Source organism: Chelonia mydas, chromosome 2 (assembly GCF_015237465.2).
Source record: "Chelonia mydas isolate rCheMyd1 chromosome 2, rCheMyd1.pri.v2, whole genome shotgun sequence".
Classification (NCBI taxonomy): domain Eukaryota; kingdom Metazoa; phylum Chordata; order Testudines; family Cheloniidae; genus Chelonia; species Chelonia mydas.
In genome coordinates this window covers 104,586,014-104,613,163 of record NC_057850.1, presented here as the reverse complement: position 1 = coordinate 104,613,163, position 27,150 = coordinate 104,586,014, and the positions used below count along the sequence as shown (strand labels likewise).

General features: G+C 43.4%; 1 long non-coding RNA gene across 10 annotated transcripts in view; it reads left to right on the top strand.

The window, feature by feature from the left end:
* The window catches only part of LOC114019526, a 784,643-nt gene that overhangs the window by 305,924 nt on the left and 451,569 nt on the right, over positions 1–27,150 (top strand). The window lies entirely within an intron of this gene.

Here is a 27,150-nt window from a genome sequence, read left to right as displayed (position 1 = left end):
TTGTTTACTGCCAGCTGTTTTGTAAAGACACATCGCTGTTTCTGGTACGGCTGGCCCCATCCCTGACTCATAGCTAGTAAACTTTTTGTGGCTGTCTGTTTTTCACAAATGATAAGGTCAATTGCAAAAAGAATGTCATGGGATCTTTCACAATCTTCTCTATTCAGACTACTGTAAAAGGTGTTCGCACTGAGTCAATAAAAGGAAAAGAATGATGACGGAGGGGGAAACTTCAAGTCGACTGAAAATAGCTAGTCAGTCCTGTGAGGCACAAGTGCTTTTTCAGCATGAGGCACAGGAGATCCTGTCAGAGGGTTGGACTTGTTTGCTGCCAGGTTGTGCGTGCGTTCTTTAGATTGTCACTTTGCAACGTTTTCCTCTAAAAGCTTTCATTATGTTTTGTCATTTGATACAAGAGATTGTGTTTTAATGCAGTGGAACCTCAAATATATTTAGTAACCTTTCTGTTCCTTTTAGAGGGCTCCACTGTATTTGAAAATGAATTCAAGTGTCTGAAAGGTTTGACAGTTTCATTAGGGAAGGATAGTCCAATCCAAATGACTGTAACTCACTTAAAATTGAAGATAAATGTTTTAAAGGGAGTGATCTGATAAATATTGGCTTAAACTAATTGGATTTTCAATAGACAAATTACTGCAGTTTTCTCATTACTTAGCCTTCTCTAAGGCTATCATGTTGTAATGGAGAGTATTCTTCCCTGTAACACAAAACTGAGAAGCCAGATTGAAGCTGTTCTCTATTTTTGAGCCCTATCCACCTTAAGTATTTGAGAGCCTTGGATGAAAGTTGCTATGCTGTTGCAAAGTGGTTGTAATTTTTGTTGAAAGTATTCAGTGTATTTGCACAGGTTTTCTCTTCCTTTTCCTCATTGCATTGGTGAGGCAATTGGCATGCTGCCACTGACTCGTCAGAGAAGCCAATCATCTAGATAAGCACAGGGAAAAACAAACCAAAAATCACCCCCCCGCACACACACACGCTGCCCAAGACCTCAGATTTTATACAGATGGCAGATTTTTTTAATGAAACTCTGTGTGATGCTTCTTTCCAAATGAGATGGGGAAAATGCATGTTGTTTGAGTCAGTTTGTATGTTAAGATCATCTGTTAATTGTATCTAAATGACCATAAGGGTTATTCATTGTAAATAACAACAGCATTTTAAAAGCTTTATTGTGTATAATAAGAAGTAGCACTAATCCAGTCCTTCGTAAGATGGGCAGCAGCGCAGGCACTATCATTTCAATTCATAAGAATTAGCACATGTGTGTTTGGTTCCCCGCACTAGCTCAAGAAGCTACCATTCATGAATGTCAAGTTTGCAGACACTGCTGAAAAGCAGCTCCTCCTCAATAACATATTAATTCAGGTACAATACCATATGGGCCTGAGGGGTGGCAGAGATGCTGAACAGGTTCTTGTTCATTAATACTGAAATATTTATGTGAGCAACAATAATACCAGCATCTGGGTGATATGAAATTGAATGTTGATGCAATTAGATAATATTGACAGTCACAATTGTAATTATGTAAACAACACCAAGATAGTCTTTCCTCTGACTTCAGACGTGTGGAGAAAGAGAGAGGGAATTGAGTACTCTGGTGCAGAATTACTGAACTATTTATTTTTCTTACAAAATACCTTGAAGCAAAGATTACCTGTGGGTTATTTGTTGGTCCAATTTAGGAGAGTTCAGCAAGTTGTAGGAATGAGGTATGCAGGTGTGTATATTTCTGAGGGGAGACTGGATATTGCTGATGTATGCAAGTTTGTCCATCCCGAGTCTGGTACCCTAACTCAAAGCACTTTCAGTCAATGCTTTGCATTCCATTTAATTATGCTGCTGCTTTTTTGTTACCTTTTGAATAGATAATTTTAAATGGCTCTCTGTAGGGATGTTTTCTGTGTCTATCTGCCTATCAATCTTTCTATTTGAATGCAGAAGTATTTGATTAGTGTATTTAAAGTAATAAAGATGTCCACAGTAGTGTCACATTGATTGATTGTAATTATAAGTCTTTAATGGTTCCTCCAGTTTGGCCACTCTGCTTGCAGATTGTGATTTTATGGTTAAAATAATGCCTTGCTGTCCACAGACTCAGTCATAAATTTTGGTCTATCTTTCTTTAATGACTCTGCATGCAGTGGAGTAATCCCAATAACATACATTATCTTTGCTAAAGAAGGCAGTGGCTTTCATAGAGGTGATTAATGGATTTATAAGGGCTAGCTAAAAGACTGGCTGGGATCACACCAGAGGTTATCTTGGTTGTGCTTCTTGTGCATTACATTAAGCAGAAACATTAGGCAGGCAGACTTAAGTAACTGATGGTTTTCATTCAGTCCCTCTTTTGTATATCCATGTGGTAAATAAGAACTGATGAAAATTGTGAGAATCAGATTATTATGGCAAAAGGCTAAGGATTTGGCAAAATTCAAGAAATCCTTCAGTATGTATCCTTCAAAACCAAAACCAATTCAAATTCTATGAACATTTTCTTTTTAAAGAACAGACATAATATTGTTAAATGCATTTGGCATAACTGGTTTTAAAGTATGTCATTGGACATACATTCTCCACTGGGTTTTTAATGCCAGTTTGGCCTGATCATGATTGCTGCTGCTTATCTGAATTTACTTTTCTAATATATCTTGTTACAGAGAGAGCATTCACAGATGGGTCTTACTATTTCTGAAAAGTGTTTAATATTTTGCCAATGACCATAAATTAAATTTCAGAGGCAATAAGGTAGGGACAGGGGACACAAACGCATATAAGTCTTGAGCTCCATATACATGTATATGCTTTTTATTAAAAAATCTGATGAAAATAATTACAAGGCAACACTGTATTATTATTATTATTTTATTTTATTTGTTAATGAATTTGTAGGTAGCACCTAGAGGCTCTAGTCAAGGATCAGGGTCCCATTGAACTAGGCACTGTACACACACATGATTTAAGGATGGTGTCTGCCCTATAAGTAGCAGAATTATTTTCAAAAGAGGAATTTCTATCTGAAATGAGCTCTTCACAGATGCCAGCTAAGAAATGAGAGTTATTTCTGAAAAGATGCAGGGATTGTGTTGGGAACAGGCACAGTAATACCCTGTAGCTTTACTTCGCTCTTTTTGTACATGGAGAGTTTGATCCTTCAACGGTGAAGTCAAAGGAAATTATCCATTTACATGAGTGGGACCAGCTTAGGCCTTAGAGATTATTCTGAAATATAACCCAGACAATCGTAAAGGATGTCTTAAATGTTAGAAGCATTTGCACCCCACTGCAAACTGCCAGTATCACATCCTGTTAGTAGGCATGAATCACTCCTGCAATCCCTGATCAGCTAATGACTGGACACACCTGACTAATGTTTAATATTAAACAAGAAAGGTTTGCTAGCATTTCACAGGACAAACATATGCAATATACAAAAGTACCTTTATCCCTAATGCTTATTTTAAAAAAAAAAAAAAAAAAAAAAAAAGCAAAACAGGATTTATATAAAGAGCACCTGGACACTTGCTAACCAGATTGTACCACCATTCTTCTGCTTGGGCAAAACAACAGCATTTGTTTGCCCTGCTCGGAAGTATATGCTTCCTGAAGTAGCAACAGCACGGCAACTTTGGTTCCTTGACCAACTCACCCAAGTGCTAAAATTACCTCAAATTCTATCATCAGATCCTGTTGATTATGCTGTCTGGACTGCCTTGAATATTATTTTCTTTTGACTACCCTTTAATTCAGCCGAATTTGTTTTTCCATCCATTTATGCTTGGGTTCTGGAGTATATCCATCATGAGGCTTTCGTGCAGGCTTTTTATGGTACAAACATGTCTTCTGTTTCAGCCTACATGCATGCTAATCCCACCCCATATCCCAGTGGATGGCTTATTTGCTTTACTGAGATTTCGTTGTGAATTAAGATTGAAATGCAGTATTGCTGACTACACGTTTCCTGCATACATATGGGCACATACTCCCACCTTCATGGATGGAGAGCCCTCAAATTGTCTTGCTTGTGTGTGGATGTGCACATGTTTATTGAATCTAGATCTACCAACAGAAAGGCATACTGCATGACCAGAAACGGTAACAGCAGTGTTATTTCTGCTGTCACAATTTTATTATTTTGCTTTGTTGTTTTTGATAAATTAACACACACTCGTGTTCTACATGATGTTTTTTTAAAAAGCCCCAAGGCTCCTGTTTAAAAATGCAGGTTAATTCTCAGAGGCTTTCAAAAGCATTACCGTAGCATGCTACTTATTAAGATAAGGTTATCATTTTTAAGTTATACCAGGAATGCAATTAGAGCTTCTACTAAGAACTGGAGCAATCAATTTTATACAAATTATTCAGATACAGTAAGGTAGAATGCAGTTTTAATAGGACAGGAGACCATACTGTGGTTTTATTAAATATAATGTAGCTTCAAATTATGACTGAACACGGAATCTACAACCTATCATGTACCAAGAGTCCATATTTAAAGTATTTTCTTAGATTGGATTAATTCAGGCATCTTCCTTTTTTCCCTCTCCCTTATTCAATGACTAGTATAATTTTTTATCTTTAAAAGTGTATTTTTTTATTACTGGCCAAAATGAATGTTTAAAACATAGAAAACAAATCTACAGAACAAACAGTGCAAAGTGTACAGATAAAGGTCAGATGTATATGTTTATATTTTTGGTAGCTACAGAAGACAGTAGATCAAATTCATCCCTTGTGTAAGCAGGCATAACTTACTTGAAACTAGTAGAGTTGCACCTGCTTACATTAAGGCTTTATTTGGCCCAAAATGTACAGTAGTTTAGGCAATGTAATCACTTTTGTAATCCTGGCCAAACCTTATAAACTGGATTATGTGTTGGATAAAGAACTAATATTTTAGTTACTTACTAGCTCTCATGTTTGTTTATTTATTCATTAAGAGATATCAATTTCCCAGGCATAGGGAGCAGTAGGAATACAAACTACAAGTATATGAAACTGTGGAGGAGTTTCACAGTCTTATTATACAGTGTTGTATTTCTTATCTCTACATTGTGCCCTTCTGGCTTTATCTTGCAAGCAGAGAATGTTTGCTCTTTTTTGTTTTTCCAGAGCAGTCTGATTTACTACAGTCACTTTTTGCTCAAGTGCTGGATACTCCTCTATTTTGTATCAATTAATGTTATTGATTATATTGTATTGGGATTTGAAATGATGGCCCAAATAAAAACTATGGTAAACTGGGTAAAACCATTAAAACCAGTGTAATTATCCTTCATACAAACATTATGATCTCAGGAATTCAGAATTAGATTACATTTATAAGAAATTTAAACATGTTAAGGTCTGGAAATGCAGTTATGGCACCCAAACAACCTTAACTCCTGCATGTAATGACTGCATGATTAGTGATTAATAGTATTTGTAATCCCAGGTTGAATGAAGCTGACTTGTAAAGACATTAGATACTTTTTCATTTTTTTCTCTCAGGGCAGAGTTAAGGTTATTTAGGTGCCTAACCCCATCTCCAATTCAACATAATTTTTATCTGACAGTGATTTTCAGTGGGACTGGTGCTCCTAAATCACTTAGGTTCTTTTGAAAATCCCACTTTGTGACTTGCTCAGGTCACACAGGAAGTCTTTGGCAGGGTCAGGAATTCAAGCCACATCTCCCAAGTCGTAGTCCAATATTTTACACAAGACTATCCTTCATCTCTATATAATAGTAAATAATGAATTCCTTTGGAATAATTTACAATGTCTAAGATAATTAGAAACACTAATTTTATTAGGACAGGATAATCTACACTGCACCTTCCCAAAACAATTTCTTTTAGAATGCATCTCTGATCTGGGGAAACATTTTTATTAATATTTAATCAGGAGCACAATTATTAAGCTTTTGGGGGTTGTACCACAGGATTTACTGATACAACTGTATAGCCATGTGTGAGTGCAGTTAATTTCATTTTTGGCATGTGATTTGAAGGTGGAAGCCACAAGCCATCATTTTCATCAGCAATAGAGGTTTGTGGCTGAGAATAGTTTTTGCAATATTCCCATTGATCTCATGATAAATAACCTGTGCCTTCAGTGTATTAGCACAAGTAGCTCAGAAGGGAAATAGAGATCTTTTGAACTGAAAGGTTCTCTCTACTTGGTTAATTTAGAAGCACCAAAGCAAGATATGTAGACATCCATATAATCTGAATATGAAGATATACGCACAATATGGCATTTAGTTTGTTAAAATTCACTTTAAGACTCTTAGTATTTGATGCACCCGATCTTTAATTTGTTTTTCTAGCAAGGAATAGAATGTGTAGCCTTTAATTCAGTTTCACCTCCAGTGTCAAACTGGCACTTTCTGCAAGAATTCTGAAAAAAAATCTTTTTCCTTGAAATGAACACATGCTACTTTATTAGCCAAGAGCCACATTGATTTCTTTCTTCGCTAGTTTTAACAATAATACGTTTGGGTGCAGTGCAACAGTTGCTCCACTGTATAAAATCATTAGCAAGAATACAGCTGTACTGCACATGCTCAAAAGCTTTAGACACCAAAAGTGAAATCTTGGCCCACTGAAGCCAATGGGAATCCCAAGGCAGTGGGTGCCTTGCACATTCTCTGTTGAATAAAGAACATGGCTGCCCTATTTTTAGATACTTTTTATGTAGCCTGATGTGAGGAGCTGATGGAAAAAGGTTGTGTCAAGAACTCAGGGATCTACTTTTAGAAAACCTGGATCCAGGGCAGATTCACCCTTTGCACTATTGGTTCTATAGATATGTTGGGGGGATAGATAGCATAAAATATGAGTTTTAGCAATTAAATAATTATTGCTATCAATACTGTATAAACTTGTGTGTGTCTATGTATGTATCCAGTATGGGCCCATTTGAAGCACTGCATGTGTCCTCATTCTAAATTATATGGTCATTATATAACTTTAATGTGGATTAAACAAAACAAAACAGCTGTAGTGAGGCAAAGAGTCCTGTGGCACCTTATAGACTATCAGACGTATTGGAGCATGAGCTTTCGTGGGTGAATACCCACTTCGTCGGATGCATGTAGTGGAAATTTCCAGAGGCAGGTATAAATATGCAAGCAAGAATCAGGCTAGGGATAACGAGGTTAGTTCAATCAGGGAGGATGAGGTCCTCTTCTAGCAGTTGAGGTGTGAACACCAAGGGAGGAGAAACTGCTTTTGTAGTTGGCTAGCCATTCACAGTCTTTGTTTAATCCTGAGCTGATGGTGTCAAATTTGCAAATGAACGGAAGCTCAGCAGTTTCTCCTTGAAGTCTGGTCCTGAAGTTTTTTTGTGGCAGGATGGCTACCTTTCAATCTGCTATTGTGTGTCCAGGGAGGTTGAAGTGTTCTCCTACAGGTTTTTTTAGGGACTGTCCAGTTTGGCCGATGTACATAGCAGAGGGGCGTTGCTGGCACATGATGGCGTATATTACATTGGTGGACGTGCAGATGAATGAACCGGTGATATTGTAGCTGATCTGGTTAGGTCCTGTGATGGTGTCGCTGGTGTAGATATGTGGGCAGAGTTGGCATCGAGGTTTGTTGCATGGATTGGTTCCTGAGTTAGAGTTACTCTGCTGCGGTGTGTGGTTGCTGGTGAGAATATGCTTCAGGTTGGCGGGTCGTCTGTGGGCGAGGACTGGCCTGCCTCCCAAGGCCTGTGAAAGTGAGGGATCATTGTCCAGGATGGGTTGTAGATCAGTGATGATGCGTTGGAGAGGTTTTAGCTGAGGACTGTATGTGATGGTCAGTGGAGTTCTGTTGGTTTCTTTCTTGGGCTTGTCTTGCAGCAGGAGGCTTCTGGGTACATGTCTGGCTCTGTTGATCTGTTTCCTTATTTCCTCGTGTGGGTATCTTAGTCTTGAGAATGCTTGGTGAAGATCTGGTAGGTGTTGGTCTCTGTCTGAGGGGTTGGAGCAAATGCGCTTGTACCTCAGCGCTTGGCTGTAGGCAATGGATTGTGTGATGTGTCCGGGATGGAAGCTGGAGGCATGAAGGTAGGCATAGCGGTCGGTGGGTTTTTGGTATAGGGTGGTGGTAACGTGACCGTCACTTATTTGCACCAGGGTGTCTAGGAAGTGGACCTCCATGTAGATTGGTCCAGGCTGAGGTTGATGGTGGGGTGGAAGCTATTGAAATCATGGTGGAATTCTTCCAGGGTTTCCTTCCCCTGGGTCCAGATGATGAAGATGTCATCAATGTAGCGTAGGTAGAGAAGGAGCGTGAGTGGACAAGAGCTGAGGAAGCGTTGTTCCAGGTCAGCCATAAAAATGTTGGCATATTGTGGGGCCATGCGGGTGCCCATAGCAGTGCCACTGCTCTGGAGGTATATATTGTCACCAAATTTGAAATAATTGTGCGTGAGGATAAAGTCACAGAGCTCAGCAACCAGTTGTGTGGTGGCATCATCAGGGATACTGTTCCTGACAGCTTGTATTCCATCTGTATGTGGGATGTTTGTGTAGAGAGCCTCTACATCCATTGTGGCTAGGATGGTGTTTTCTGGAAGATCACCAACGCATTGTAGTTTTCTAAGGAAATCAGTGGTGTCACGGAGATAGCTGGGAGTGCTGGTGGCGTAGAGTCTGAGTAGAGAGTCCACATATCCGGACAGTCCCTTAGTGAGAGTGCCAATGCCCGAGATGATGGGGCATCCAGGATTTCCAGGTTTGTGGATCTTGGGTAGTAGATAGAATAACCCCGGTCGGGGCTCTAAGGGTATGTTGATTTGTTCCTGTGTTAGTGTAGGGAGTGTCCTGAGTAGATGGTGCAGTTTCTTAGTGTATTCCTCAGTGGGATCTGAGGAAAGTGGCCTGTAGAATTTGGTATTAGAGAGTTGTCTGGCAGCCTCCTTTTGGTAGTCAGACCTGTTCATGATGACAATAGCACCTCCTTTATCAACCTCTTTGATGATAATGTCAGGGTTGTTTCTGAGGCTGTGGATGGCATTGCGTTCTGCACAACTTAGGTTATGAGGCAAGCAATGTTGTTTTTCCACAATTTCTGCCTGTGTATGTCGGCGGAAGCATCCTATGTATAGGTCCAGACTGTCAGGAGGAATCCATGTGGAGTTCTTCTTCTTGTGCTGTTGGTGGGAGTGTATCTGTGTATCAGTGTGCTGTTCAGTGTTATCTTGAAAGTATTCTTTGAGTCGGAGACGGCGAAAGTAGGCTTCCAGATCACCACAGAACTGTATCATGTTTGTCAGGGTGGTGGGGCAGAATGAGAGTTCCCGAGATAGGAGACAGGCTGAATGTGTAGCTGGATAGATTGACGATATTGCTGGGTGAGTTAGGGGTACCACTGTTGTGGCCCCATGTGGCAGGTGGGATTTTAGACAGCTTACAGTCCTTTTTCCTTTGTAGAGAGGTGAAGTGTGTAGTGTAGATCTCCTGTCTTATTTTAGTAAAGTCCGTTTGTATGGAAGGTTGGTTATTTATGAGAGTTTCCAGGTTGGAGAGCTCTTTCTTGATGTTTTCCTGTTTGCTGTATAGGATGCTGATCAGGTGGTTCCTCAGTTTCTTTGATAGCGTGTGGCATAATCTCTAACTGTGGCCTGTGCAGTATGTAGATTGTAATGGATTTTTCACCTTCAGTCCATTTGGTATGATGTCCATCTGTTTGCATTTGGAAAGGAAGATGATGTCTCTCTGTACTTGTGCAAGTTTCTTCATGAGGTTGATGGAGTGAGGAAGAGTCTTAAGGAAAACAGCTAGACATGATACTCATTTAGTTACAAATGACCAGGTCAGTCCAATATGGAGCAGCAGCTGTAATTAGATGAAGCCAGGCTGTCAGATGTAGTGTGTGAATGTTGAAAACTCTCCCCCTGCATAACTGTTCATGCAAGTATTCAGTCACATTCAGAACTCAGCAAGGAAGATTTCTGAACTGAAGGTTGAAGACTTTCATTACCGCCACAATATGTTTACAGAGGAAGTTATTTTGTCAAATACATGACTGAAGAGAAATTGTTGTGTGGAAACTTAAACTTGAGGGGACTGATAAAAATGTGCACACAGTGCCAGCACCGGTGTCCGTTTCATTTAGTTCCATTTTGAACATGCAGTAAATATTTAACTCAGTTAAAATATTTCAATAGTTACTTGCGGATTAATAAATCTCAGTTGAAACAGACATTAAATATTTGGTGCAAGTATATAACTGCCGTATGTTCTTGGATTAAATCTCTCAATATACTGCAGAAATACTTGAAGTGAAGTCCTGGCCCCGCTGAAGTCAATGGGGTCAGGATTTCACCCTTGGAGTGTTTATGGAGTGTCAGAATTATTGCTGTATATGGTGAAACCAGCTCAACCCAATTGCTGAACCAGAGCATTTTATCTGGTTAAGATCTATATGAGCCAATGGAAACCACTGTTAGCTATCAGACTATTCCTAAAAGGGCTTTATCATGTCCTGGAGCTGTACCCTCAATATAATTGATGGAATGAGGCTGTCATACCAGTACTGAGATCTGTTCATTGTCTTGGAAATTAGATAAATAGCAAATCTTGTACTTTAGCTCATGAGATGGTGGGCTACACTCCCACATCACACAATTCAGCATGAACACAGTTTGAAGCTTTTGTTTTGCAATTTTAAAATGTGTATAAAACATATGCATGAGTTAATGACAGTATAATACAAACACTGGGAATCTACAGCGTTATGAATTTCAGATTTGGAGGAATTGAATTTGCTTCTAAATGGCAATGAAAAGTAGAAAACATCTGCAAATGACTTCTTGCTGTAAGATGAGAGACCAGGAAACATTCATCTTGTTGTCAATAGTTAGTCTTAGAGCTCTTCAAAGTTTCTCACGATTGCTTACAAGTAAACATATCTGTACTTCACAAGCTAACAACATGTGGCTCTTGCCTCCATACTCCCCTGCTAGTGCAACATCCATTTTCTGGCTGCTATGGCCCGGATTCAATAAATCATCCTTATTCATGAAGAGCACTTAAGTATATACTTAAGACCTGTTGAAGACAATGGGACTTAAGCACATGCTTAAAGTTAAGCAAGTGCTGAAGTGCTTTCCTCAGTCAGGACATATATTTAGTTTGGGGCTTTTAGATTAGTCTCTGAGTTGGTGCTTTTTCTTCGTCATTTTTGTATGAAGGTTACAAAGTTAAGCACATGAACATTAGGAGGTTTCAGAATTAAGTTTGCTTGTCCACTTCTGCATGTGCATTATGATTCAGTCTTTAATTATATGATCACATTCTATTTTTTTCCACAAGACGCCTGCCTTGTAGTGCACAGGATGGATTGCTCTCAGTTAGTGAGTGGCTATTTAATACTTTATTTTATTCTCCATTTTTCAGTGTGTGCTCCCTTGTCCTCTTTACTTCACACTATTCAAAACCTGATCTGAAGACAGCATTATTAATTTCCTCATCACCTTTTCTATGGTGCACTACATTAGACCCTTTTTTCCAGTTGCTCATAATTATGCCAAACAAACTGTTTTGGCTGAAACTTTCCAAAACATTTCAGTCTGATGCAGAAAACCAGCATGGAAAATTTCAACCTAAACAGTATGTTTGACAAAGTAATAAGCAACTGAACAAAAAAGGGCCGATATAAACTTGTATGTATTATATAACGAATCCCATGTTTGTCATGTTGCCCAACTAACCAGAGTAGTGAGAAGAGCAAGCAAAGTTTGGTACTCTGGTGGTTCTCACTTCAATTTCTGGAGACAGTCTTCGACTTTCTTGCAGTTTGGTCCCTGACCTTCTGTAACTCTTGGACGCTTGCCAGGCAATCTTTGTTTACAGTAACAAGCATGGAAAAGTTACTTCCTGACAGTGCTGCTGAAGTCTAAGGTGAAAATATTCACAGGTGAAAAAACATAGATCTTCCACTTTGAACTTGGAATGTGTTCCATGTAAAAGACCAGTCTAAAACTGGGTAGTTAACAAAGGGAGAGCCCTCTCTTGCTCAAGACCAAATATTAATCACTTTGTCAGCAATTTCACTAGAACCTGGTCTTGGGGTATGTCTACACTACGAAATTACTCCGATTTCACAGTAGTCGATTTTTGGGAACAGATCGTATAAAGTCAAGTGCATGCGTCCACACTAAGTATATTAATTCGGCGGTGTGCATCCACAGTACTGTGGCAAACGTTGACATTCTGAGCAGTGCACTGGGGGTAGCTATCCCACAGTTCCCACAGTCTGTGCTGCCCATTGGAATTCTGGGCTGAGCTCCCAATGCCTGATGGGGCAAAAACATTGTCGTGGGTGGTTATGGGTAAACGTCGTCAGTCAACCCTCTCTCCATGAAAGCAACGGCAGACAATCATTTCGCGCCCTTTTCCCTAGATTGCCCGAGCAGACGCCATAGCATGGCAAGCATGGAGCCCGTTCAGCTCACCACAGCAGTTATTACCATTGTAAACACCTTGCGCATTATCGTGCAGTTTATGCAGAACCAGAACCTGAAAAACCAGGCGAGGAGGCAATGGCAGCGTGATGACGAGAGTGATGAGGACATGGACACAGATTTCTCTAAAACCGCGGTCCCAGCAATTTGGAGATCATGGTGTTAATGCCGTGGAACACCGATTCTGGGCCCGGGAACCAAGCACAGATTGGTGGGACTGCATAGTGTTGCAGGTTTGGGATGATTCCCAGTGGCTCCAAAACTTTTGCATGCGTAAGGGCACTTTCATGGAACACTGTGACTTGCTTTCCCCTGCCCTGAAGCGCAAGAATACCAAGATGAGAGCAGCCCTCAAAGTTGAGAAGCGAGTGGCAATAGCCCTGTGGAAGCTTGCAACGCCAGACAGCTACCAGTCAGTTGGTAATCAATTTGGTGTGGGCAAATCTACCGTGGGGGTTGCTGTAATGCAATTAGCCAACGCAATCATTGATCTGCTGCTATCAAAGGTAGTGACTCTGGGAAATGTGCAGGTTATAGTAGATGGCTTTGCTGCAATGGGATTCCCTAACTGTGGTGGGGTGATAGACAGAACCCATATCCCTATCTTGGGACCAGACCACCAGGGAAGCCAGTACATAAACCGCAAGGGTACTTTTCAATGATGCTGCAAGCACTAGTGGATCACAGGGAACGTTTCACCAACATCAACGTGGGATGGCCGGGAAAGGTTCATGACGCTCGCATCTTCAGGAACTCTGGTCTGTTTAAACAGCTGCAGAAAGGGATTTACTTCCCAGACCAGAAAATTACTGTTGGGGATGTTGAAATGCCTATAGTTATCCTTGGGGAGATGGATCGCAGCTCCCGCTTCTTCTACGCCCTGGAGAAAAAGAGGGGGGCCAAGAAGCACGTCACCTGCCTCCTCGCAGAGGATGGCATCCCCCTCACGGATCCGGCGGAGGTGTGCAGGAGGGCCAGGGCCTTCTACGCAGGCCATTTCTCCCCGGATCCGACCAATCCTAATGCTTGCAGAGTGCTCTGGGACGAACTCCCGATGGTCAGCGCGGGCGACCGAGACCGCCTAGAGCTGCCTCTCACTCTGGCCAAGTTCTCAGAACCTCTCCGCCGCATGCCCACCAATAAATCTCCGGGTATGGACGGGCTGACCGTGGAGTTCTACCGCGTGTTCTGGGACGTCCTCGGCCCAGACCTAGTCACCGTCTGGGCCGAGTCTTTGCAGAGCGGGGTCCTCCCTCTTTCGTGCAGGCGAGCCGTGCTCGCCTTACTGCCAAAGAAGGGGTACCTCTGCGATTTACGAAATTGGCGTCCCATCTCGCTCCTCAGCACGGACTACAAGGTCATAGCAAAAGCCATCTCACTGCGGCTAGGGTCCGTGCTGGTGGACGTGATCCACCCAGACCAGACCTACACCGTCCCAGGCCGCACCATCTTCGACAACCTATATCTGGTCCGGGACCTCTTGGAACTAAGGTGTAGGGACGGTCTGTTGTTCGCCCTCCTGTCCCTGGATCAGGAGAAGGCGTTCAACAGGGTGGATCACGGGTATCTCCTGAGCACTCTGCTAGCGTTTGGCTTCGGACCCCAGTTTGTGGGTTTTCTCCAGGTGCTGTACGCCTCCGCAGAGTGTCTGGTCAGGCTCAACTGGACCCTGACCAAACCGGTCAGCTTCGGGCGAGGAGTACGGCAGGGATGCCCTCTCTCGGGCCAGCTGTACGCTCTGGCGATGGAGCCCTTCCTCTGTCTCCTCCACAGGAGGTTGACGGGGTTGGCGCTACGGGAGCCGAAGCTGCGGCTGGTCCTGTCGGCATACGCCGATGATGTGCTCCTCGTGGTCCAGGACCCGGGCGACTTGGCCCGGGTGGAGGCTTGCCAGGCCGTCTACTCGGCAGCCTCCTCCGCCCGGGTCAGCTGGGTCAAGAGCTCTAGCTTGGTGGTAGGGGACTGGCGGCAGGCGAGTTCCCTCCCACCCGCGCTTCAGGCCATCCGGTGGAGCGCGGGTCCGCTGCTCTATCTGGGCGTTCACCTTTCTGCCACGCATCCGTCTCCGCCAGAGAACTGGCACGGTTTAGAGGGCAGGGTGGTAGATCGGCTCCGGAGATGGACAGGACTGCTCCGGTGTCTGTCCCTTTGAGGGAGAGCGCTGGTGCTCAGTTAACTAGTCCTGTCCATGCTCTGGTACTGGCTCAACACCCTGGTTCCGGCCCCGGATTTCCTGGCCAACCTCCGGAAGTTGATTCTGGAGTTCCTCTGGTCAGGACTGCACTGGGTCTCTGCAGGGGTTCTCCATCTACCCCTGGAGGAGGAAGGGCAGGATCTGAAGTCTCTCCACACTCAGGTCCATGTCTTCCGCCTCCAGGCCCTGCAGAGGCTCCTTTACGGTGCAGGTAGTCCAGCGTGGAGCGTACTGGCGCACGCCTTCCTGCGCCGCTTCTGAGGGCTCCGATATGACCGGCAGCTCCTTTATCTCCATCCGAGAGGTCTTCCGCGAGACTTCTCCGGGCTGCCGGTCTTCTACCAGGACCTCCTCCGGACCTGGAAACTGTTCACAGCGACCAGGTCCATGGCGGCCTCCGTGGGGGAAGATCTCCTCATGGAGCCCCTGCTACACAACCCCCAGCTCTGTGTGCAGGTGGTGGAGTCCCCCTTGGTGCGCCAGGGGTTGGTCCTGGCAGAAGATACCAGAGTCGGAGACCTCCTGGACTATGACCGAGGAGACTGGCTGGATCCCCTGACGCTCGCTCAGCGCATGGGGCTCTCCAGACCTCGTACACCCCTGCGCGTACTTCAGGAGGTGAGGGCCGCTTTGCCGCCCGCTGCTCGGGTTTACCTTGACCGGGTCCTGCGAGAGGGCGCACCCCACCCACCCTCAACCCCAGGCCCTCCGGACCTTTTCATCGGGCCCCTGCCCCGTGGACCCGACCGACCCCCCCGCCCCTTCACTGTGAGCCGGCTACGCGAGCTGCAGCCGGTCCGGTTCCAGACCGCGCCAAAGAAACATCTCTACACACTCGTGCTCCACACCCTTCATGTCCTCACCCTCGCGTCCCGCCCTGACACAAAGTGGTGGGACCTCCTGCCACCTCTAGAGGGTGAGGAGCCCCAGTGGGTCAGCCTATATTCCATCTTAGTCCCGAGGCCCACCGGGGATATCAGTTGGTGGCTCCTTCAAGGGGCCGTGAGCATGGGCGTGTTCTTGGCGCGGTTCACCCCAATCCCGGACACCTGCCCCTTTTGCGGCGTGAGGGAAACCCTGGCGCACGTCTACCTGGAGTGCGCCAGGCTGCAGCCCCTATTCCGGCTCCTCACGAATATTTTGTTAAGATTTTGGTTGCACTTCTCCCCTCACCTCCTTATCTATGCACTCCCTGTCCATGGCCCCACTAAGTCGCGGGACCTCCTGGTCAACCTCCTCCTGGCCCTGGCTAAAGTGGCCATCTATAAAAGCAGGGTGAGGAGGTTGGCCGATGGAGTCTCCTGCGACTGTGGGGCCTATTTCCGATCCTCTGTCCGTTCACGCCTCCGGGCAGAGTTCCTCTGGGCGGCGTCCACTGAATCCCTTGACGCCTTCGAGGAGCAGTGGGTGCTGTCCGGGGTTCTCTGCTCGGTGTCCCCGTCCGGTTCCCTTCGTTTGACCCTTTGACCGCACTCCTGCCCCTGTTGTTCATTAGTTGTCCCCCATAATTAATTGGTTTTCCAGCTCCTGTGGACCCCCCACTTAGGCTTTGCCCACCCACTTCCTGGATCCCAATAAGGTTATCCTTGGGGACCCAGCCTACCCCTTAATGCCCTGGCTCATGAAGCCGTACACAGGCACCCTGGACAGTAGTCAGGAACTGTTCAACTATAGGCTGAGCAAGTGCAGAATGGTGGTAGAGTGTGCATTTGGATGTTTAAAGGGTCGCTGGTGCAGTTTACTGACTCTCTCAGACCTCAGCAAAACGAATATTCCCATTGTTATTGCTGCTTGCTGTGTGCTCCACAATCTCTGTGAGAGTAAGGGGAAGACTTTTATGGTGGGGTGGGAGGTTGAGGCGAATTGCCTGGCCGCTGAATACATGCAGCCAGACACCAGGGCGATTAGAAGAGCACAGCAGGAAGCGCGGTGCATCAGAGAAGCTTTGAAAACGAGTTTCATGACTGGCCAGGGTACCATGTGACACTTCTGTTTGTTTCTCCTTGATGAAAACCCGCCCCGTTGGTTGACTCTAATTCCCTGTAAGCCACCCGCCCTCCCGCCTTCGATCACAGCTTGCTTGCAAAGGAAATAAAGTCACTATCATTTAAAAACCATGTATTCTTTATTAATTGATTATAAAAATAGGGAGATAACTCACAAGGTAGCCCGGGTGGGGTGTGGGAGGAGGGTAGGAGGGAAGGAAAAGGCCACTTCAAAACTTGTTGAATGACAGCCTTCTGTTGCTTGGGCTGTCTACTGGGCTGGAGTGGTTGGGTGCCCAGAGCCTCTCCTCCCTCCCCTCTCCCCCCCGTTCTTGGGTGTCTAGGTGAGGAGGCTATGGAACTTGGGGAGGAGGGAGGGCAGTTAAACAGGGGCTGCAGCAGCAGTCTGCAATCCTGCTGCTGTTCCTGAACCTCCACCAGCCGCCGGAGCATGTCCATTTGATCCCGCAGTAGTGCCAGCATTGCATCCTGCCTCCTCTGAACTTCCAGCCGCCACCTCTCATCTTGATCGTCCCTCCTGTCCTCACGTTCATTGGCTGCTTTCCTCTCCTGTGCTACTGTGTCCGTCCACACATTCTGGTGAGCTCTGTCAGTGCCGGATGACTGCATGAGCTCAGAGAACATTTAATTGCGCGTGCGTTTTTTTCGCCGCCTTATCTGAGATAGCCTTTGGGATGGAGGAGGGAGGCTTGAAACATTTGCAGCTGCGGGAGGAAAAAAAGGGAGTGAAGTATTTAAAAAGACACATTTTACAGAACAATGACTATACTCTTTCATGGTGAACAACACTATTCACATTACATAGCACATGATTTTGGTACAAGGTCGCATTTTGCTAGCCAAAAGCGAACAGCTCAGCGCCAATGGCCCTCCCCCCTCCCCCACCACTTGGCTAGCTGCGGGGAGGATTTCTTTTCAGCCACAGGCAAACAGCCCACTAGGAACGGCCACCTCTGAATGTCCCCTTAATTAAATTCCCCTATTTCAACCAGGTTACCATGAACGATATCACTCTCCTGAGGATAACACAGAGAGCTAAAGGATGGATGTTGCTTGAATGCCAGCAAACACCGGGACCATCCGCTGCCAGGCTTTGTCATGCAATGATACCAGATTACTTGCTACTAGCATGGTGTGGTAAAGTGTCCTACCATGGAGGATGGAATAAGGCTGCTCTCCCCAGAAACCTTCTGCAAAGGCTTTTAGAGTACCTCCAGGAGAGCTTCATGGAGATGTCCCTGGAGGATTTCCGCTCCATCCCCAGACACGTTAACAGACTTTTCCAGTAGCTGTATTGGCCACGAATGCATCCCAAGTCCTCAGGGCTACTTAATCATTAAAATACACTTTCTTTTATAACATGTATTATATTTAAAAAGGTACACTCATCAGAGGTCCCTTCTCCGGCTTCGTTGGGTTGGGAGGGTATGTCAGTCAGAGTGATAAAAAATCTTGGCTGTCGGGGAGAATGGTGTGCTGTGTGCTCTCCTCAAGCTTGTCCTCCTTCTTCTCATATTCCCCATCCGCAAAATCCTCAGGCATGGCGGAGAGTACCCCATCATCGGAGTCCACAGACGGGGTGGGGTAGTGGTGATGTTCCCCCCTAGAATTGCATGCAGCTCAGCGTAGAAGCGGCATGTCTGGGGCTCTGTCCTGGAGTGTCCGTTTGATTCTTTGGTTTTCTGGTATGCTTGTCTGAGCTCCTTAAGTTTCACACGGCACTGTGTTGCGTCCCTGCTGTAGCCTCTGTCCCTCATGACCTCGGAGATTTTTTGAAATGTTTTGGCATTTTGTCTTTTGGAACGTAGTTCTGATAGCATGGATTCCTCTCCCCATACATCGATCAGATCCAGTACCTCCCGTTTGGTCCATGCTGAGCTCCTTTTCGATTCTAGAACTGCATGGTCATCTGTGCTGATGAGCTCTGCATGGTCACCTGTGCTGATGAGCTCGCCTGGCCAAACAGGAAATGAGATTCAAAAGTTCCCAGGGCTTTTCCTGTACACCTGGCCAGTGCATCTGAGTTCAGAGTGCTGTCCAGAGTGGTCACAATGGTGCACTGTGGGATAGCTCCCAGAGGCCAATACTGTCGAATTGTGTCCACACTAATCCTAATTCAAAATGGCGATGTCGATTTCAGAGGTAATCCCCTCGTCGGGGAGGAGTACAGAAATCGGTTTTAAGAGCCCTTTATGTTGAAAAAAATGGCTTCATTGTATGGACAGGTGCAGGGTTATTTCGATTTAATGTTGCTAAATTCGACATAAACTCGTAGTGTAGACCAGGCTATAGTGTGCTTCAGGGCGTTTTTCACTTTGTAGAATACAATTTGTAATTCTAAAACAGATATCAATTGGTTATTTAATTTGTAACCACATACAGTGTGAATTCACCAGGCAACTAAAGGCAGTTGTTCTCACCATGAACTCCTAATTATTGTGCACAGAGATCTTCAGTCTCCATGGGGCATCTCCTTCCCAATGATTTCTTCTGGTTTGTAAAATATGTACTGGAATCTGTAAACTTGTTTGTATAAGGAATTCATAGTTCACACTCTGATTTTTATGGCATCTCCATAACATCTAGAACATATTGTGTTCAGAAACATTTTGTGATACAGGTACTACAAGCGACAAGGCATCCAAGGAGGAACTGATATTTATAGCAGATCTTAAATCTGGTGCTTTTATACTAAATTCTTAAAGTGTGGGACCACCACGGAATGGTTGTACTGTAATTCAAGACTTAGGGCCCAATTCCGTCCAATGGTTCAAGTCCCTTTGACTTCAGGCAGTCATGTCCATGTAACTGAAAGCAGAATTTTGGCCCTAGAGTCAAAATCAAAGCTGTATGTGAAGTAGGTGCAAATTCTGATGGACGTCAGATGTAGTGGTGATGTTACTGGTGGCATAAGTTTATATATTTGGATGTAGTTTGATCAAAAATGAGCACAGAGGCTAAGTAGTATAACTAGCACCAATTTAATATTCAGCTTTTGTGCACAATAAATGAAATTTACACTGAGGAAATAAAAAGGGAAACACAGTAGAGTGAAAAATAAAGCAACATTATCTTCTATCCTCATGTAAATTGCATTTCCAGACACATGCACACTCTCACTTTCCCAAGTCCTCTGTTTATGAATTAAACTCATTTTGCACACCCACTGTATATCAAATTAGTGCCAGTCACAGTACTTCAACACCAGCTTACACCCAATATGTATCTTACACCAACATTTACGTTACTGCTGAATTTTTAACTCAGAGGAATTTGGCTCCGGCTCTTACATAGTGATTGGTTACAGAAAACAACTCAGAGTAAGTCTGAGTAATAATGGCAGTTTGAACTCTGAGAAGGTTTTATCAATGTGGAGTGATATTTTTCATCAAGGGTGGAAGCTGCTCTTTTGGCTACATTTACATCATTCGTGGTGCCATATCCTACTCTAAATCACTACTGTCCTCCAGCACCATAAGTGAGGTCTCACTTCACACTCAGACAATTTTCCCATGCTTCAGTCCCACAGCACTTAAGAATCATAGACTCAGGTCTTTAAGGTGCTCAGATGCAGCAATAGAAACATTTTAATCTTTTCAGGTATGTGATTATTAGAGCTGAATAAATACTGAAGGAAAAAAGTAATAATCATTTGAGTTTTTAAACACATTTATTTTATCTTTGTCCCAGACCCCTTTTGTGTTTGCTGTCCACAGATGTTCTATGGATTGAGTTTACTGACGGGAAGGAAGTGTTTGTGGAACAGTAAATTTTAAGGAAATACTGCAGAATATTCATGGTAGATGAATTTCAGTATCATAATAGCAATATTCACGTTGGAAACCTAATTCTAAGTGTTACAATTAATCAATCAATCAGGGAATGAAAATATCCCATGTGACCTATCCTTTCAGTCAAAACAGATCAGATTTTGGATAATTGCAACACACTGTTCACAAGTGAGCTGCAGACCAAGAATTATTGGGAAAATTATTTAGAAAGTACTTTTGAATAACATAAATTCAAGTAAATTGTGATCTGTTACTGGATAAATCTCAGAAAGAGAGAAGATTCACTGAATAGTAGTTATGTATTATTTGCCTATCCCTATTGATAATCGTCTCCCATTCTTTTCCCATACTGAAAGTGTGGAACTTATATTGACCATAAATTATACATTATCAGTAAAATATTCTAGAAAAATTCAAGGTTTTTGTGTATTCTGGCAGCACGGAGCTCAGGCACAGCTACTGAATCATTACAGATAGGAGGGCCCTGAGCTTTTCTCTGGAGAGACAGACAACCAAAGCGATATCTTCCAGATGAGACCCTGGTCACTAAACATCCCATGGCATTTTATGCAAAGGGTAGGTACCCTAATATTGTGGCCAACATCCTGCCTGACTTTCTACTAGAGCCTGTGTAGCACTGAGGTTTTGTTCACTTGTGGCTGAACAAGTATGTGTTTTGGTTTCAATCCACAGAGTTCACCCACCTTAGTTTCACTTTGAGGTTTCAGGTTCAGTGACAAACCCCAAGTTTTGCCTGGCTTTTGGGTTGAAACCTCAAGCATAACCATAAATCTCTCTCCAAAGCTTGTATGGAGGGAGACAGTTCATTGAAAACACCTTAGATTCACTAAAAAAGAAAAGGAGGACTTGTGGCACCTTAGAGACTGACAAATTTAAATTTGTTAGTCTCTAAGGTGCCACAAGTCCTCCTTTTCTTTTTGCGGATACCGACGAACACGGCTGCTACTCTGAAACCTTAGATTCACTGAGATTTGTGACCCATTGAAGGCAATCTGGGCTGCATTTTCAGTGAACCCTTCCTCACAGGCTCAAGGGGGGCTTTAGAAACCTTGGCCAAGTTTTGGATTTGTAGTAAAACTAGTAACCAGAAAGTTCATCTGATTTGCACATGTCCATTAGTGATATTCCAGTTCCTGGGGAATTTAGAATTTCTCTCTAGTTTCAGTAGGATGTTTATTCCTCACTTCCTGCCATAGACAGGGTTGCTATGTGGTGTTAACTAGGAGTTACCTTCCACCCCAATGTAACAGCATTCCATTGGTGGATGAAATAATTCCTGTATTTACGGCATATACCACTTGTAGTTCATAAAGAGTGTAAAGCATTTCATGCCGAAACGTGCTTTACAAATGTAAGCCATGTTCCCATAGTGAGATTTAAAAGAAACCAACATTTCAAAAATGTCCTACCTAGATTTTACATGGCATACTGCGCAGACGTTGACTTACATGAGCGGAATGGTGCACGTACAGTGTGATGAAAAGACACAGAAAATCCAGTTCTTTTGTACCTGTTAATTTTAATACCTTTAACCTAAGTCAATATATGAAATCACATTTTATATGGTAGGTACCTAGTCAAATGTGATTGCTCAGACTTAAAGGGGGAAACCCACTTTAGTGCAAATAAGGCATCAGCATCTGGCTGTACCTTTGGGGTGACTTCCTGAAGCAGTCAGAAAAAGCAGAAATTCGCAGTGGTTAAGCAATAGGGTTGTCATGATCAAGGCTTAACAATAGTGGAAATAACAAAACAAAACATAAAGAAGTAGGGTCAACAGCTCTGCACTAATTTAATGTTTTGTTTATTACATTGGCCTGCTTATAGAATAGCTTTCTGGGCTCAGTTGCTTTTTCTGTCATAGGGACTGAAACAAAGGTAGTGGTCTTTCACACTTGATTTGTACAGTATTTGTAAATAATCAATGTGATATTGCAATTTCTTATTGCAGTACTTCCTTTGTGACTTACACAGAGATCACCATTATTGTTTTACTGCCAGTTCACTTAGGCATTCTATTTTTTTCTCTTTATTCGTTAGGGAAGTATATCAGTGTCACAAAAGGCTGACTTTTTAAAACCCTCTGGTCTGTATTTTGCTTTTGCTTACACTATTATAAATAAAGAATAATTCCACTGAAGTCAAGGGAAGTTACAACTGTAAAATCATGGTGAGATGAGAATCAGGTCTCCGATTATTAAAATCCTGCAGTTAGCCCACAGATCAAAAAGACGCACATTAGCACACTGGCTTAATAAACTGATCTATTTTGAACATGGTTGGCCAGATAAAGGAGACCATCATGACCCCATCCTGAGCCGCAGCTGAGGACTACTCAACACACCTCAGGGTACTGTGGGTTCTTTTCACTCTCTTTGCAAAGGTACTTTTCACTCTCTTGAACTTGGAGGCATCTAGGTGTTGGTCCAGTCTTTGACACAAATTAAAGCAACCTGAAGGGGTCTGAATTGACCCCTCTTCAGAGACAATCCTCCTGTGGTCAGGTACACCCACTTTTCATTGCTAGAGTGGTGCAAAACTGCCCTAACACAGAGCAGGATCTGGGATCAAATATTTGGGTACAACTCGTCATATGTTGGCACCTTAAATTGCATCTGGAGATTATTATTATTTTATTTATTTATTTACATTGTGGTAGCATCCAAAATGTGTTAAGTGCTTTCCAGGTATTGTACAATCTAAAAGTCTGCATTGGAGCACAAAAGCTAATGTGCCACCCAGAAGTGCCTATTTGCCCCTTAAATTACCTGTGTTGTGTGCATAGCTGCCTGTTTGATTGCTCAGGGTTTGGATGGACTAATGTTGCCGGGTGCAACTCAGGTGCTGGGCTTGAACAAAGAAATAGTGGTTTTTCAGACAGATGGTTCCAGAACCTGAATCTGAGTTCAGGAGTTAACATATTATAGATAAAATCATAGTATCCAACAATAACCTGAGCTTGAAATATTGAAATCAAGGGTCTCTGTGGGGCTATGGTTGCTCCTGTTTCTCCATAGGAAGGTTTGGAAATGCAAATGACAGGACCTCCTGGCTGTATCTGCAGATATTGCTGGGCACAATTTCTGAGGCCCATTTAAATGTATCCCCTGGTGTTCATGAAAGACATTTGATTAGCAGCCTAAAGAGATTGAAGTCCTCCAAACAGGTTCAGTCCAGGCAACAGTAGTGAAATCTTTCCCACGCTGTGCCCCATCAATGTGTCTCAACTCTGTCTTGCAGTGACTAGCTTTAGTGTGAGTGCATAATTCAGGTTTTGTGCTCATTCAGTCCTTGATGTTTCTACTGAGATGGCCACTTTTGGCCATTTTAGTGTTGTGGGCTAGGATCTAAAGTGAAAGCTCTGGACCATTTTACATAGCCATTGAGACAGCCATTAGATGGTGACAACTTTCAGACACTACTGACCTGAGTTGGATTCAGTTAGGTGACCAACAGGAGAAAAGTTCCACGTTCCATTACCAGTCGTTGAAGGATTCACCCCACCTCCTCAGTGATAACATGTGTGAGTGTGTAATATATAAAATATATATAAAATACACTGTAGTTATGCATGGCCAGAACAGAGAAATGATTGGAGAATTGCTAACATAGTTCCTATTTTTAAGAAAGGGAAAAAAGTGATCCGGGTAACTATAGGCCTGTTAGTTTGACATCTGTAGTATGCAAGGTCTTGGAAAAAATTTTGAAGGAGAAGGTAGTTAAGGAAATTGAAGTCAGTGGTAAATGGGACAAAATACAACATGGTTTTACAAAAGGTAAATCGTACCAAACCAACTTTCTCCTTCTTTGAGAAAGTAACAGATTTTTTAGACAAAGGAAACGCAGTGGATCTAATTTACCTAGATTTCAGTAAGGCGTTTGATACTGTGCCACATGGGGAATTATTAGTTAAATTGGATAAGATGGGGATCAATAGGAAAACTGAAAGGTGGATAAGGAATTGGTTAAAGGGGAGACTACAACGGGTCCTTCTGAAAGGTGAACTGTCAGGCTGGAGGGAGGTTACCAGTGGAGTTCCTCAAGGATCGGTTTTGGGACCAATCTTATTTAATCTTTTTATTACTGACCTCGGCACAAAAAGTGGGAGTGTTCTAATAAAGTTTGCGGATGATACAAAGCTGGGAGTTGCCAATTTAGAGAAGGACAGGGATATCCTACAGGAGGATCTGGATGACCTTGTAAACTGGAGTAATAGTAATAGGATGAAATGTAATAGTGAGAAGTGTAAGGTCATGCATTTAGGGATTAATAACAAGAATTTTAGTTATAAGCTGGGGACGCATCAATTAGAAGTAACGGAGGAGGAGAAGGACCTTGGAGTATTGGTTGATCATAGGATGACTATGAGCCGCCAATGTGATATGGCTGTGAAAAAAGCTAATGCGGTCTTGGGATGCATCAGGAGAGGTATTTCCAGTAGGGATAAGGAGGTTTTAGTACCGTTACACAAGGCACTGGTGAAACCTCACCTGGAATACTGTGTGCAGTTCTGGTCTCCCATGTTTAAGAAGGATGAATTCAAACTGGAACAGGTACAGAAAAGGGCTACTAGGATGATCCGAGGAATGGAAAACTTGTCTTATGAAAGGAGACTCCAAGAGCTTGGCTTGTTTAGCCTAACTAAGAGAAGGTTGAGGGGAGGTATGATTGCTCTCTAGAAATATATCAGAGGGATAAATACCGGAGAGGGAGAGGAATTATTTAAGCTCAGTACCAATGTGGATACAAGAACAAATGGATATAAACTGGCCACCAGGAAGTTTAGACTTGAAATTAGACGAAGGTTTCTAACCATCAGAGGAGTGAAGTTTTGGAATAGTCTTCCAAGGGAAGCAGAGGGGGCAAAAGATCTAACTGGCTTTAAGATTAAACTCGATAAGTTTATGGAGGAGATGGTATGATGGGATAACATGGTTTTGGTAATTAAATATTCATGGTAAATAGGCACAATGGCCTGTGATGGGATATTAGATGGGGTGGGATCTGAGTTACCCAGGAAAGAATTTTCTGTAGTATCTGGCTGGTGAATCTTGCCCATATGCTCAGGGTATAGCTGATCGCCATATTTGGGGTCGGGAAGGAATTTTCCTCTAGGGCAGATTGGAAGAGGCCCTGGAGGTTTTTCGCCTTCCTCTGTAGCATGGGGCACGGGTCACTTGCTGGAGGATTCTCTGCTCCTTGAAGTCTTTAAACCATGATTTGAGGACTTCAATAGCTCAGACATAGGTGAGAGGTTTTTCGCAGGAGTGGTGGATGAAATTCTGTGGCCTGCGTTGTGCAGGAGGTCAGACTAGATGATCATAATGGTCCCTTCTGACCTAAATATCTATGAATCTAGTGGATAAAACAGGAAAAGGTCATCAACTCACAGAGACAAGGATTATGTATTAGAAACGAATAATAAAGGAAGACGAGCGCAAAAGGAACTGCTAACCTTTCTGTCTGACTGTTAGATGAGTTCCAGGAGTACTTTTGCTAGGATAATGAGATTGAGACTTCTGCTGTCCACCCAAGACAGCTACTTTAGTCTTGTTTGCCAAAATTTTGTAGGGACTTTGAATATATCTCTTCCTGGTGCACACACCATCCCCTGCCACTACCAGTCTATAATGCTTCACACTTATCTTGTGAAAAGCTTGTTTTGAAGTCTTCATCATCCAGATTAAGCCAACACTGCAACTGGAAAACAAGTGGCTAATTTTAAGTATGCACTGGCCACAGCCTGAGTTTGTGTGCTGATATCCCTCTTCAACACAGTGATGAAAAAGTGTAACTGGTCTTGTCATGTATAAAAATGCCTTTTGATAGTTATATAATGTTCCTATGATGTTTGTGTATAAAACTGTAGTCCCCAGAGTTCTCTGCACAGACTTACTTTGCATTTAGGTAATGTTGTATGTGGATCTTGGCTTCTCATAGGTGCAGCCCTTTCAAAAAACCCTTTCTATTAGGAACCAATGAAAATGAATACTAACTGCTGTGTGCAAATTCTTGTAATCTGCCATTGCATGAGCTGTTAGGAAGGTTGAAAACAACACAAAAGAGCACTCTTTCGTGCTTTTACTCCCCCTTCCTGCCCAAATGCTATACATATATCTTTCTTTTGGGGAATTCTATGCTTGAGTGCTGTGATATAAACTTCACAGCTTACAGTGAGATCTCATGGAAAACAGCTGTGTGTGTTCATGGCAGCTATCCTTTTACATTTTCCTGACATCGTTTACAGTTTCAGTATAAAGAGCCAGGGAGTATGGCGTTGCAAAGTGATGCCCTGCTTTTGCAAACAAAGGGGATGGGGGACTCTGTGCCACCTGCTCTGTCATTTTCACAAACTATAGAGTAAAACAAGCTTCAAACTGCTAACTCTGTTTGTTGGATGATAACCTTATGCCAGCAATGATTCCATCAATCATCCAGATCAGTTTCCCCCGCCCCCAGCTAACCACTCCCTCAGTACGATGGTCCTATAGGCACGATGGTAAAGCAAGGAAGGATGTTAACCTCTTGGAGACCTGACTGTGAGGTTCCAGGGCCTTAGCTGGACATTGCAAGGGTTGCTGACATGCTAGTAAGTTAAACACTGTGGCAGAGCACCTCTGCAGGAGCAAGCTGGCTAGAGAGATCGCCTGTTTTCTCAATGCTGAGAAATCTAATCC